Raw genomic sequence first — 13080 nt, 5'->3', positions numbered from 1 at the left:
TTCATAGGCATTAAACCTCATATAAGATCCCAAAAGATAACACTTTGGAGAAGAAGCTTACAGATCACTTAGATCAGTGGTTTTCAAACTGAGTTCCAAACTTCTATATTTAATTGCGCCTGGAGCCCGCCCCCACCTCCATCAAAGTAGGGAGAAACCGGTCTTAGATACTTCAACCCCACTGTTTTTGCCCCCATGTCAACATAAAATATCTCTGTTGCATGGCATTATAATACTTCTTTTCAACTTTGCCTAAGACTTCATTTGAAGAAAGTATTTCAATGTTTTTCTCTAAAGTTTGAGATGCAGTGACTTATATATCTGTTAACAGATGAACATTTTTTGGGGGGGAAAGCATGCAATGAATGCTCATGGTAAGCCTACAATGAAGTCACGAGCAGGTATGTTAATTCGTGATGTGTATGGATGTGATTTGTTCTGAGCACTCTATACCAGCATCACTTGTCTAGCTCAGCTTGTAAATCCTTTATTGATCAAGTTAAAACCACATATTACTTAACCAAAGGGAAATATCCTCAAATGCAGGTTCTCAAAATTCAAAGATGCATAAATTTACTTCTGAATGTCTTTTTCATGACAAGAAGTTTGGGTCAATCATAGCCAAGTTGCTCCCATTATCTCTGATTACCTGGCTAGATGGGACACAAATCCTGGATCGTTCTTTCCCATCATTTGCTCCTTTTTCACTTTTTTTTTCTTTTTGAGGCAATGCAGTTGCTTCTCCAGAAACATAATGGATTCACACAATAAATTCTGAAAATATTATCTTTCCTATTTGTACTATTCAAATAATGGCAGTGATGCCACAAATTAATCTGGGTGAGGGTGGGAATGGTTCACGGTATTTTGCAGGAAGTGCTGTGGTGCTATGCAACGGAGATATTTTCAGCTCTGGCTTGATGGTGGAAGAAGTGACTTTCCAAGGCAAAGAGGATTTTAAAAAGTCCTACCACACACTTAATACTGGTCATAGCAGAAAGAATACAGCTGCCAAAGAGAACAAGATACAAAATGCTTCCGTGATGGAAAGGGGAGGCATGACACCATCATTCCTTGTAATTAGTACCCAGGCAGCCGAGATTTGGCAGACCATATAAACTAGTAAGACTGTACTGTGAGGAAATACAGTTAGTAACAAGTACCCAAAACAAGAAGTGGACACTCCTCAGCAGAATCCAATCACAGTGGTGAAGCTATTCGTGACAAGCTCCTATTTTCTCTCTCCACCTCCCTCCTCCACTCCCTCTCTTACACCCCCCCCATATTTTAGATATTCTCTCATGATTTATTGTTCTAAAAAGACAGTTAATGTATAATTATTAAGTGAAAGAATAAGAATGATATAACTTGATTATAAAACTTGTAAATAAGAACTATATAGTTATTTTAAAGTATGAGTGTGATAATTAAACAAATCATTTTATTTTTTTTCATTTACATCCTCAAATTCCCCAATTATTACACAACACAACTGTCCAAGATCTTGGGGGTCAAAAACAAGGAAATAACACCCCTTAAAACTTCTGCCTTAAAATTTGTTTCTTATGCCTAAGTTTGCTGTGTATTAAGCTTAAATATCTTACACTCATATTGTATGCCAGCCAGTGATCCAACTTTTTAAATAATTAATTGAAAACACAGAAAAGTTTAAAATTAATGAATGGCTCCCAAGTGATGACCAAGTAGGTAGACAACTAGAACGTTGCTAAAAGGGTAAGAAGAGTTATGTTTTAAGAAATAAAGTTCTTAATAAACTTGTTAGGTTAATATGCATAGAGCTATAAGTATTTAATACGAGTGTAACAAAGAAAACATAAGCAGCTATTGAGGCAAGTGTTGTGAGTAATATGGTGAAATCATAGATGTGTCATACAAATATCCTCATTAAAGACGTGAAGAAAGATACCAAAACAATCTACCACAAGAGTTAAAGGTGGTATTTCTAGGGAGCAGGAAAAGGGCAGGGACTGGTATTTTTTCTTAGAAGCCCTTTTTGTTAACTGTTTGCTTCCTTCAATTAAACACATATATAATTTTGATAAACATAAAAACTAAATTTAAAGAAATCAATGGATAATATAAAACAATCTATTTTTAATACATAAAAAGTACTATTCATTAGACATTTGAATGGAAGGCTGAATGACCGAGAAAAGGCTGCCAATCTTACTAATCATGAAAGCTAGATTGAGCCAAAAGAACCAGCCGTGTTTCAAACTTGGATCAGATCATGATCTACAAGTAAGAAACTTATGTAATTACACACACTCAGAGCTAAAACTGATACTTTCTATTTTATTCAATTTTATTTTAAAAAAATATGGATGATTAAACAGATTCATGAATCCACTGACTGATTTTAGAGATTACAAAGAAGAACAAAAAGATTTGGAACCCAATACAAACTTAGTTTTTAAGAGTTGAACTTCATGCTTCCACTCTTGCCTCAGTGTCCTGACTTCGATGCTTACTCATCAGGAACAGAGGTTACTCCCTCCACAGAACACTGAAGGACCTTCCAACAGTGCTCAAATGACAGCAAAGGCAGCCCCAAGAGCGGCTCCCCAGCCCACACTGCTTCTTCCCGGGAGTGAAGTGCCTTCAAAAGGGCCAGTACCATTCAGTGTTCTGGGACCTGGAAGGATGTGAAACACACAGGCGCGTGTCTGAGTTTTTGAACTGACAATCCCAAGAGTATGGAGATGTACAAGCTGGTTCAACAAGGAAGGGTTAAGATGGTTAAAAGACCTTTCTGCATAACAATCTGCCTGCCTTTCTCATTGTCCCCTTTCCCCCTTTCTCAGCAGCAGTATTTCATTAGAAGTATTTGATGGAATTTTAGGGAACACCAACAAGAATCCACTGATTAAGACCCTTCAATAACTTTTCCTTGCCCTTATAATAAGATCCAAATTCCTTACCACGGTCCCCAAAGCTTTAATACTTTAAGCCTGAACACCACATTTGCAAATATGGTAAAAACCTTAATTTTTAATTCTAGATGGTGGGTATATGGGATTTCATTGTTACTCAATTTTTCTGTATGTTCATATTTTTTCCTTAATAGTTTTAAAACTGCCTAAACTACGTTTTGGACATAACTGGAGTTCATGAAGAAAATGGACAAAAGTACACATAATTTTAAAAATTCATTTAGCTTTCAACACAACTAATGTCCTCCTGTCCATTAAAAAATGGTTCATAATAAAGCTCAGCAAGACTCCTTGAGACAAAATTAATGCAAATGGAGGAATGCCAGCCACGATTAGGATGCTAAAGAGGGCTTGGAAACCCAGACCTACATTTCTCAAACTGGAGGTAAGTTTGCTCCCATGGTAATGAATGGTGTATGATTGAATCCTCAAGATAAAGAAGCCTTGGAGGGGAAATTTAACTTGAAAATTTGGGGGGTGGGTAGGGGAGGTAGGAGGAATGGGAAATAATTGAACATTCGTTACAATTTAACATTCTACTTTTATATTAAAATCAACATTTATGGAATTACATGCTAAATCTGCATGAAAGGAATTTGCAGGAATATTTAGCACTGCACACCTCTCAGCTTTCCTACACTCTCCTCTTATTGTTTTCTTGTGTCTAAATGCCCTCTCTCTCTCCATTTAATTCAATGACTCATTTTTACTCCAACGTTGGCTGTCTTTTTACCCTATATTCTCTGAGTGATCTCATCTACCCAGGGTTTCAACCTGGGTAGCAATCTATCTCCTACCCCAATCCGCTGGCATTTCTAACTGCTACTCCCTATAGATGTCCTCCAGGCGATTCAAACCTCATCCCCAAGCCCTGCTTCTTTTCCTAAGTTCCCCTTCACAGTGAAAGGATCCATTGTTCACCCAATCACAAAATTTGGTCATTATACCAGACTCTTTCCCCATGTTAAGTCTTCCCTATATAATCATTTCATAATTGTAGTCAATTCCATTTTAGAAATCTCTGTCCCTACAGATACCGAGTGTAGACCTTCACTGCTATTGTCCAGAGGGCAGAGGTTATCAATGGGGCCAATATCATCCCGAGGGGATGTTCTGGAAAATTTGGTTGTCAATGCCTGGGACATTCACTGACTGCTGAAATCATTAAAAAAAAAAAAAAAAAAAAAAAAAGGCAGCACTACTTTTTGTGCTGTTGTTCACATAAGCATGGCCTTCTGCTAACTTCTATATCCTTGGGGGAAGGGGAATCGGGCTGGGGATCAGAATAATGAAAGTCTTTCTATCTACTCCTGCATCTATGTTCACAACAGTTAAACTTCTAGCTTTAAAAAATATGGTTATGTTGTTTATTGTGCAAAGTTCAAACACTGAAGGACCATACAAGATAGACAGAGAAAATCACCTGCAGAGCCTACAGAGACAGCTAGTATTAACAGTTTTGTATATATTTTCCTTTTTATTCCTTATGTGGTCTTTTGCACTGGGAGTTGTCTCCTTTCTCCACAACAGATGAAGACCAGATGATTCTAGAAACAGTCACTTCCATCTTAGAAAGCACAATTTCAAATCACTGCTGTTACGTTAATACTTGTGCATACAGAGCTCCAGCTCAAGGACATGCTGGGAGACAGACAGACACCCACTGGGAAAATCTAAGTCTAACATCATTAGAGTTAGGACGTGAGGTGCTGCCCTTTTCAGGCAATCTAACTACTTCTGGCTTGTGCAACACACACCTAATTCTAACGCCATTCACCTAGGTGCTGACAAATATGGAAAAGCAGTCAGATGTTCCATAAACCACTCATTAGGACATTCATTCAAATACCAACTGTACACTCACTACATGCCACAAACGTAAGGCATCAGGAGCACCTGCTCTAAAGAAGACAAGATTCTGTTGTGTATGGATGTGGGTGGATGTGTTCGGAGACAGTAAGGAAAAGCTGCTTAAGGACAACACATTCCTAGACAGCTGAGTTCATAGGACCCTACATTAACATATGTTAGATTGGACTCATCAGCTCAGTGATCAAATGCTAACACTGCAAACAGACAAAACAATTCACACACCGTAAGACTGTTGTATACAAGGGCTATAAAGGTGCTTACGCAGTCATGGAAAGTGTGACATGTAGTACACACCTAAACCCATTTTTTCAGATGGCTGGCTCTGAGACCTAATCCCCTGCTTCTAGGGTTAATGTTACTTAATTCAAATAAATACTGAATATCTACAACATGCGAGATACTGCATTAGGTGCACTAGACTATCCATGCAGTAGTGCAGGGCAATTATATGAAGCACAATAATTACATGGGCTTTCAAGATTACCTGGGATCAAATCCTGACTTCACCCATGTCTAAGCTGACTTACACTTTTATAAGCCCCTTTCCTCATTTTTATAATGGGAAAAACAACAGCTACCTTGCTTAATATGAGAAATTACACGTTTAAAGTACATCTTCATATGGTAAAATCTGAATAAATAGTAGTAGAGGATAGTTATGTGGGTTTTTTTCCTTCTAAAATCTGGTTTGTGATTAGTCTCAAAAAAATGGGTTTTTTAAAAAAGGTATCTATACAGACTGAATAACAATATGAAATGAATGATCTTATCCTTTTTAAAATTGCATCTCAAAGTTCTGATTCAGCTTTTGAATGGATAGGCTACACGCTCTTCATAGTTGCAAATAAGATGGAGTGACTTAGCTCCAGTAGGATAAACTATGAGAAGCTTTCAGAAGCAGGTGACCTTTGGTGAATTACCAAAGCTACCCAACACATAGCTCATCAACTATGTCAAAACCAAAATGAAGTGTTTGAGAACATACAAAACTTTGGAGTGTGTTTTGCAATTACTTTCAGGAGCCAATGATGTTCAACACTATACTATGCAGGAGTCATAGTGATATTCTCTTACAGCCTAGATATAGCAGTATTGAAAACAACGTAAGCTCTCTCACATGGTACTACACTTGACGAAAGCACTGTCACTTCTCTGCTCAGTCCCTCCCCCCATGACTTGCCATTTCACTCCCATATTGAATGTATGTCAGGATTTTAAGGCAGTCTCTTGACTCCAAATTTTACTCTTTATATTTATTTGTTCAACTATTACAAAAATGTACAACATAAAAGATGGTTTCATTATCAAACAGAGTAACCACAAATAAATGTTCACTGAGTGACTTTTTTTAAAACATTGATTTAAAAGTTCTGATCAAATAGGCTAAAGGCAATTTCTAAGCTTATGAGTGAAATAAATATGTACCCCCTGAATAACCTCTCCCGCTAAAAGACAAAAACCAAAAATTGGCCCATACCTCTGCTTCATACACTTTTTTTTGACAACCCAATTCCTTTTCTATTAAATCTCGGAAATGTATTGTACAGAGAGCTAGGCTATGATACTCTCAACTACTTTCCAGTCCCAACCAAGTCTCCCAAACACACGCCTACATCTGAGTGACCATGAGCTTCTCCATTCACACACCCTTTGGGAAAATGTGTTCTTAACTAAAATAAAGTTCTTTTAGGTAAATGCTTACTTCCTCCCCCTCAAAAAGAAAAAAACATTGAAAAAAGAGAGATTTTCAGAGATTTCAAATCTTTTTCAACATGTTCAGAATTTAGAGGTATGGGTGAGGGTAGAGTATTGTTAGTGTAATAACATTCTCCATGATTCTGGTGCTAAATGTACCTGTTATATACGTCATGTGGGCTGTTAACTCCATTTTTGTAATCTGAAGTATTAAATAATTCTTATGAGGTGCGATCAAAAAATACAGTGAATGCTGCTGCCAAGTGTCATCTAACGGAAAGGCAGGGAACTTCAACATTGGAAGTAGTGCGCCGAACCTTAGTAACAGTGTGGGACGAGTTTCCACTTGTTCGGTGCAGTCAGTCGGTGTGAGCTACGGTTGAGAGAAGGTGTTTTAAAGTGCTGTAAATCATCCTCCATCATGACAATACTCCGTGTCACACATTGCTTCTGGTGCGGCAATTTCTGTCAAATAAATACATTACAGTGTGTCCTCTTCCACCATATTCAACGGATCTGGCACCATGAGACTTCTGGCTCTTCCCCAAAGTCAAAATAACCACGAAAGGAAAATATTTTGAATCGATTCAGAACATCAGGGCAGCCAAGAAAGCGCAACTGAAGACACTAACGAAAGAGGACTTCCAGAACTGCTTCAGAAAGTGGTGAGAATGATGGGATGAGTGTGTTCAAAGCGAGGAGGAGTATTTTGAGGAGGATTAATGGCAATGTGTCTTTTACTGTAATACATTTTTTAATTTAAACATTCACCGTAGTTTTTGATCACACCTCTATGTGAACTTATCTTTAATAGTATAACTACAAGTTTAAATTTTCAGAAAAAAAATCCTATTTCAAATTAATAGCTTTTGTTCTGAATGAATTAAAGAACAGGTATTTAATGAAATGGGTTTAGTAAACGGAATGTTCAGAAACAATTTCACTTTGTGTTCTTCTAAAACAAGCTTGCTATTTATCCTCGAAAGTTTCTTTTACTCACAGTAAAACATGGGAATGTCAAATTATGAGTGTTTATGAAATATGTTCTAATGGTAAAATTCATTCTTTATTTGAGCAACAAAGCAAGAGATATCTGCTTATAGGAGAGAAAGGGTTTTGCTTTAGTAGCTAATTTTTAGACAAGCCACTTCACATGATTTTTGTAAAGCATCACTCTTGTTTTAAAAACTGTTAATTTTACAAACAGAAACCTCATGTTAAACCTTAAGCACGTATTGAGAAAAACATATTATAAGTGTCAAATTATATACAGTGGTAATTTTAGCATAGCATGCAGTCATTATGAGTTTTGAAGATGAAAGTTATGCTAATTAAGTACGGTAGAATATTTCAAGCTGCCTTAAATCCTTTCTGGAACAAGGCAGGGCATGTATAAACATCCACTTAAAACAGTTCTAGAATTCACTTAAGATATGGTTGGAAGTATTTTAACCAAACTGAACATAGCTAAGTAACTCTTAGGAGTTAGGAATGTATTATGTATCAGAGCTCTCTGACTTCATTCTTGTAAGTTTAAATAACCTCTAAAAATACACACACCTGCACACATATATGTACTAACCTGATTTCTGACTTCTGCAGAAAAAAGCTTGCTCTTTACATATTTGCTTTTCACCCCAGTTGAGTATTGGCTCCGGCAGTTTTCAAATGTCTTTTGTTTAAAGGAAAGGTAGTTTGCTCAGTACTGAAATAAACTGCCATGAATAGGAGCACTCTCCTAAATGCTTTTTTCTAGTTGTGACTAAATCAACATCCAGTTCTAAATCAGCTTAATAATATTATAAATAAAGTTGGATTAAAAAAATTAAGGTCTCTGTCCTTGTGTTTCAATTCTCTATATGAATGTAGCTTGTCAAAACTTTTAATAATTCCACAAAATATACCTTTAACAATGTCTTTTAAATTTATTGTAAAAGTAAATGCACACTTTCTTCTTAGCTGAAATTACTGGATCTTTTGAGTCAGCAGGGGGTCGTTGCAGCAGTTTTCCAAAGGACAGGCTGTTTTGTAACATTTCAGCAAAAACACTCAGGTTATAGGCTTTGGGTCTTATTTTTAGTGCACTACTGGGTGTCCTTTCCCTTCTGTGCAGGACCTGCCCTGCTTTACTTTCTCTTAAGGTACCAGGCCAGGTGTCCCTGGACGTCATAAAAAATGACTGAGTTGTCCTTGGACGTCATAAAAAATGAAACCCATCTTTCTCTCTATGATCTGACTCAGGACAGCCACTGAACATGTGTCAGGTTCTTCATCTTTATAAAAACAGAAAAAAATGCTCCCTGTCCTGCTGACCTTAGAAAGCAATTTTTCATAAAGCATGACTAAACAAAGGGCTCTCTGGCAAAAAGACCATAGAAAATTCTGTACTGTTCTATATACCAGATACCAGAGTAAATGAAGCCAAGAAGACTCTGAGTGACTCGGGTAAGAGAGTCAGAATGTGACGATTCTTCCCTTGTACCAAAGGCTTATGCCAACTGCACAGCCATCAACAGTGCACAGGGACAACAGCTATTGCCGTACCAGCGGATCGACACTAGGCCCTATTAACCCCCTTTTGCCAATCGGTTAAAGATGCTACTTTCTTCACCTCCAGCTCTTCCCAATCCTCTCATCAATTCTTTTGATTTGAATTGCTGATCATTAATGACAACAAACATATTTTCATGTTATCCATTTGTATTTCCTTAGTAAAATTATTTGTACATCGGTACTGCCCATTAGTCTACCAAGTTTGGAGTCTTTTTCTTATTGATTTGTATGCAGGATACTGTATAATTATGAATATTAGCTTTCCCTACCAGCTTCCTGTCAACTACAGACCTGACAGGGAAGTCACACAGGTCTTCTTTTACTCCCTGCTAAAAGCACAAATACTGAAGCTTTCCAGTTAAAGCCTGCCATCAATCTGTATTGTGTGTATGGTCATTTAAACAACCACAAGGCCACAAAGACATCTAACTGCATTAACACTAGCAGTGATGGCTCACAGACCTCTTGACATACATAAAAAAATACACACACACACACACACACACACACACACACACACACAATCACCGAACAGCACTTACCCTTACTATGTAAAACTGCACTGATAATTCTCTGTCCTGTGTTATTCTATCCTGGTAGTCCCCTGCTCCCTTCACCCCCTTTTAAAATGCTACAGTCCACTAAGCTGATTTCACACCCAAGTGATAGGATGGAACTTGCAGTTTGTAAGACAGATTTAAAATCAATTTGAGTAGCTCTTTTACTAATGAAAGCTACCTTAATCACAATGCTGAACTTATCAAGTTATCAAAAGGTAAAAAGACTTTATCACTTGGTTTAGGACTTGAAATTACAGTTACATATTACAAACCATTACTTAGAAACATCTGTAATACATGACTAATTAGCTAATTTCCATAAGTATTTTAAAGATCTTTTATCAATATGGATCTGCGATCTTTAGTTTTATTTACAATGATTCATTCAGATATTCTAATGAATTGTTACATTACCAGTTTCAGAATTAGTTTCAGGAAATGTGAACGGTCAACGTTTTCTTTACAAATTAGCACTGTATTTTAACAAAATGAAAGGTTAATCAATGTCCACATTTTCAAACGTGAAACAATCAATCTTCAAGGATGTCATTATAATCCATTTTTCTTCTGGTTATATTTACTACTCACTTTGCCACAAGGTTGTGCAAACACAGTCCATATGATCGTGGGTAAACATGGCCTCGCCCACATTTTGGTAAATAAGAAAAGCAAACAGCCAATCCTACTCTTTAAAAAGATAACTCCTTAAAAAGAATTCATAGTTCAAACTTGAAGTGTAAACAAATGAAAACTCTGAAACAAAGTTTAGATATAAAAAAAAAAAAAGCCTTTTAGAAAGTTATTTTGTGTATCAAAAAAGATAGATTGAAAAAGCAAGAAAATGCTGTGGTTCTAAAAAATTACACCTGAGAGGGGTGAAATGAGTTTTACTTTTTCCTTTTAGTCATTCTGAGGAAGAACAATGCAGTATTCTGAAAAACAATTTCCTTTTTAGAATTTACAACCTTAAAACTTATTTCTAGAGGATCAGATGTAAACCTGGAAAATCACTCTCCTTCAAGGTCCAAGCATTGCTATTTCTGTTCTGGCCAAATGCCCACAAAAGCACCAACATGCCACAAACCCAGCCTGAGCTAAAGTACCATAGTTGGAGATTTGAAGGTTTGTTTTCTTTATAAACTGCTCAAAGGCCACCTTGTGGTGGTATTTAGTGTAAATAGACTTTTCCCAGCAGAAGTATTTAGAGTCACAGAATACACAATTACATGGCCCTTTAGAGGATCACGTGGTACATTTCACCAAGGGATGATTTCTCTGAGAATGCTCCTAACCAGTTAATATATCCTCTTTCCACCCTCCATGGCAACACACTGGCATATGGAGGCTTGATCCTGGATTGAGGGGAAAATTCTAGATCAAATAATGAGGCTCAGAAACATTTCATTTCAAAGGAAGTAACTGAAGCTTATTTGTCAAGTGATTGGCATGATCAAATACAAAAACTCTTGCCTGTGCTTTTGGAGGAAAAAAGTTCCCAGTTCTGCAGCCAAAACTTAGTTTGTGGACCAAAAGATGTAGTCATGCCTCATTTAGTAGTACACATTCACTAGTAGTTCCACCGGGACTTAGAATACAGCTGGGAGACACGGAACACACACAGGAAGACTGAAATCCACAGGAGACTAACACACACCATCAGACCCTGTATGAAAAAACCCAACTAAGTGAGCTGGGTAACAAATTCAGAGGACGGACAGGGCACTGTGTGCTGAAGGTCTTGGTCCGAGGAGATGCTTCTTGAACTGCATTTTGTAAACAGCATAAATTTGGATAAGAGTCAGAAAATATATTACAAATGGCTAGAGAACTGTATGCAACAATCTGAACCATCACAAGGAAACAAAAATTATTTTGTAATTACACCAAGCTCTGGTAGGTAATCAAGTATCAGGTGAAAAGGAAGGCAGAAGGTGAAAAACTCACTATAAACCCAAGTGCTGTTTACAGAATAACCACATGCCTTCTTTTATTGCTCAAAGAACATTCCACACTTTATGGAGTGGTGCTTTCCAGGTTGGTATTGACATCACAATAGTCACAAGGGAAAACTTGCTTTTTAATCTGAAAGCTATATCTAAAATGTGCAACAAACACATCTTACATCCAAGACAGCATAAAAAGTTAAGTTTTAGGTACAGGCCTCAAAACATTCAGAAGAGCTATAATACATACATTTACTTACATTAAAAATGTATTTCCTTCTATAGAAGTTTTGAACATGGAATTTCATTTTTCCTTTACTATGTCAGCAGAAGAGTGCTACTAACACAAGTGAGTGTGATAACTAAACAAAATATTTGTGGAAGTGTTCTGCAATCTGCAAAAAAGCATACAGATAGAGATGTCATTTCTGTGCAGGCCTCAAAAATCTACCTTCCTGCTTTTTAACGATCTCCCAAATGTGGGGGTTATTGCTAACCATACCACCAACCTGTCAAACTTAGTTCCAACAGAAAGTTAATGTTAATTAAAATTAGGTTTGCTATAGGTGTTTTGGGGGTGAGTAGGGTGCATGGATTGAGCTTGTTTAAGTGGGAGATTGGTGGTCCAGGCTTTGAATTTTTCCAGACTAAAATGACATTGGCCATGAATTGAACAGTGGCTTTTAAACCTTGCTCTCATGTCTGGGGCAGGTGAGGGTCCATCTCCTCCCCAATCTAAACACCTCACTCATTCCTATCAGTTTTTAAATATTTGGGCTTTTTTTTGGTCAGAAATTTAACATTTTTTTTAAAAACTACTACTTTATGACATAATACACTGTCCATTAAATATGTCTGCATGTTGGATACAAAATTATTATTTTTTCCCCTTCTTCCGCCTCCCTCCCAGCCCCAACTCCGTTCAAGCCGTTGTTTCTCAGTCTAGTTGTGTGGGACACAGCTCCCTGGCCCAGGCTGGTATTATGAGCCTTGCACACCCCCCGGCTGAGGCAGTCGGTCACTGGTCGTTGGTCGGCGACTCACAGCAGCTCACGGCAGCTCTCGCTGGCTGTTGGCCACTCATGGCAGCACACGGTAGCCCATGATGGTTGCCGGCCACTCATGCTGGCCACCGGCTGCTCCTGGCAGCCCAGCTCCCGGGAGAGCCGTTGTTCGCAATCTTATCTATAGAGGGTGCAGCTCACTGGCCCATGTGGGAATCGAACCAGCGACCTCGGCGTTAGGAGCACGGCGCTCCAACCACCTGAGCCACCGGGCTGGCCCCACAGAATTATTTTCTGAGGAAAACACTGACCTGGCCTCCAAGTCAACTTATAAAAACAGATTTAAAATTAAGTCCCGGTTAAACTCTTCAATTTTCAAAGGCAGGTATTAGTGCTGCCCACCAGCTCAGCTAATTGTTAAAGCAGAGTGGTTACTCGGACTTCTCTGGTCCCAGTTTTAATTAAAAAGTTCAGTGGTATGAATAGAGAATGGCTTCCA

The 13080-nt window shown here is 37.8% G+C and overlaps 1 protein-coding gene across 6 annotated transcripts in view; it reads right to left on the bottom strand.

Moving 5' to 3' along the window:
- Positions 1 to 13080, bottom strand: part of CAB39 (calcium binding protein 39) — a 77377-nt gene that overhangs the window by 49918 nt on the left and 14379 nt on the right. For 2 of the 6 annotated variants that reach the window (XM_081051141.1, XM_081051143.1), the window contains exon 2: positions 11838 to 11972. The exons of the other annotated variants lie outside the window; for them this stretch is intronic. The gene's annotated coding sequence lies outside the window, so the exon portion shown is untranslated. The remainder of the gene's footprint in view (positions 1 to 11837; positions 11973 to 13080) is intronic. 6 annotated transcript variants of the gene reach the window in all.

The sequence above is a fragment of the Rhinolophus hipposideros genome (assembly GCF_964194185.1).
Source record: "Rhinolophus hipposideros genome assembly, chromosome: 6".
In the NCBI taxonomy this organism is placed as follows: Eukaryota; Metazoa; Chordata; class Mammalia; order Chiroptera; family Rhinolophidae; genus Rhinolophus; species Rhinolophus hipposideros.
This window is presented reverse-complemented; position numbering and strand designations above follow the sequence as displayed.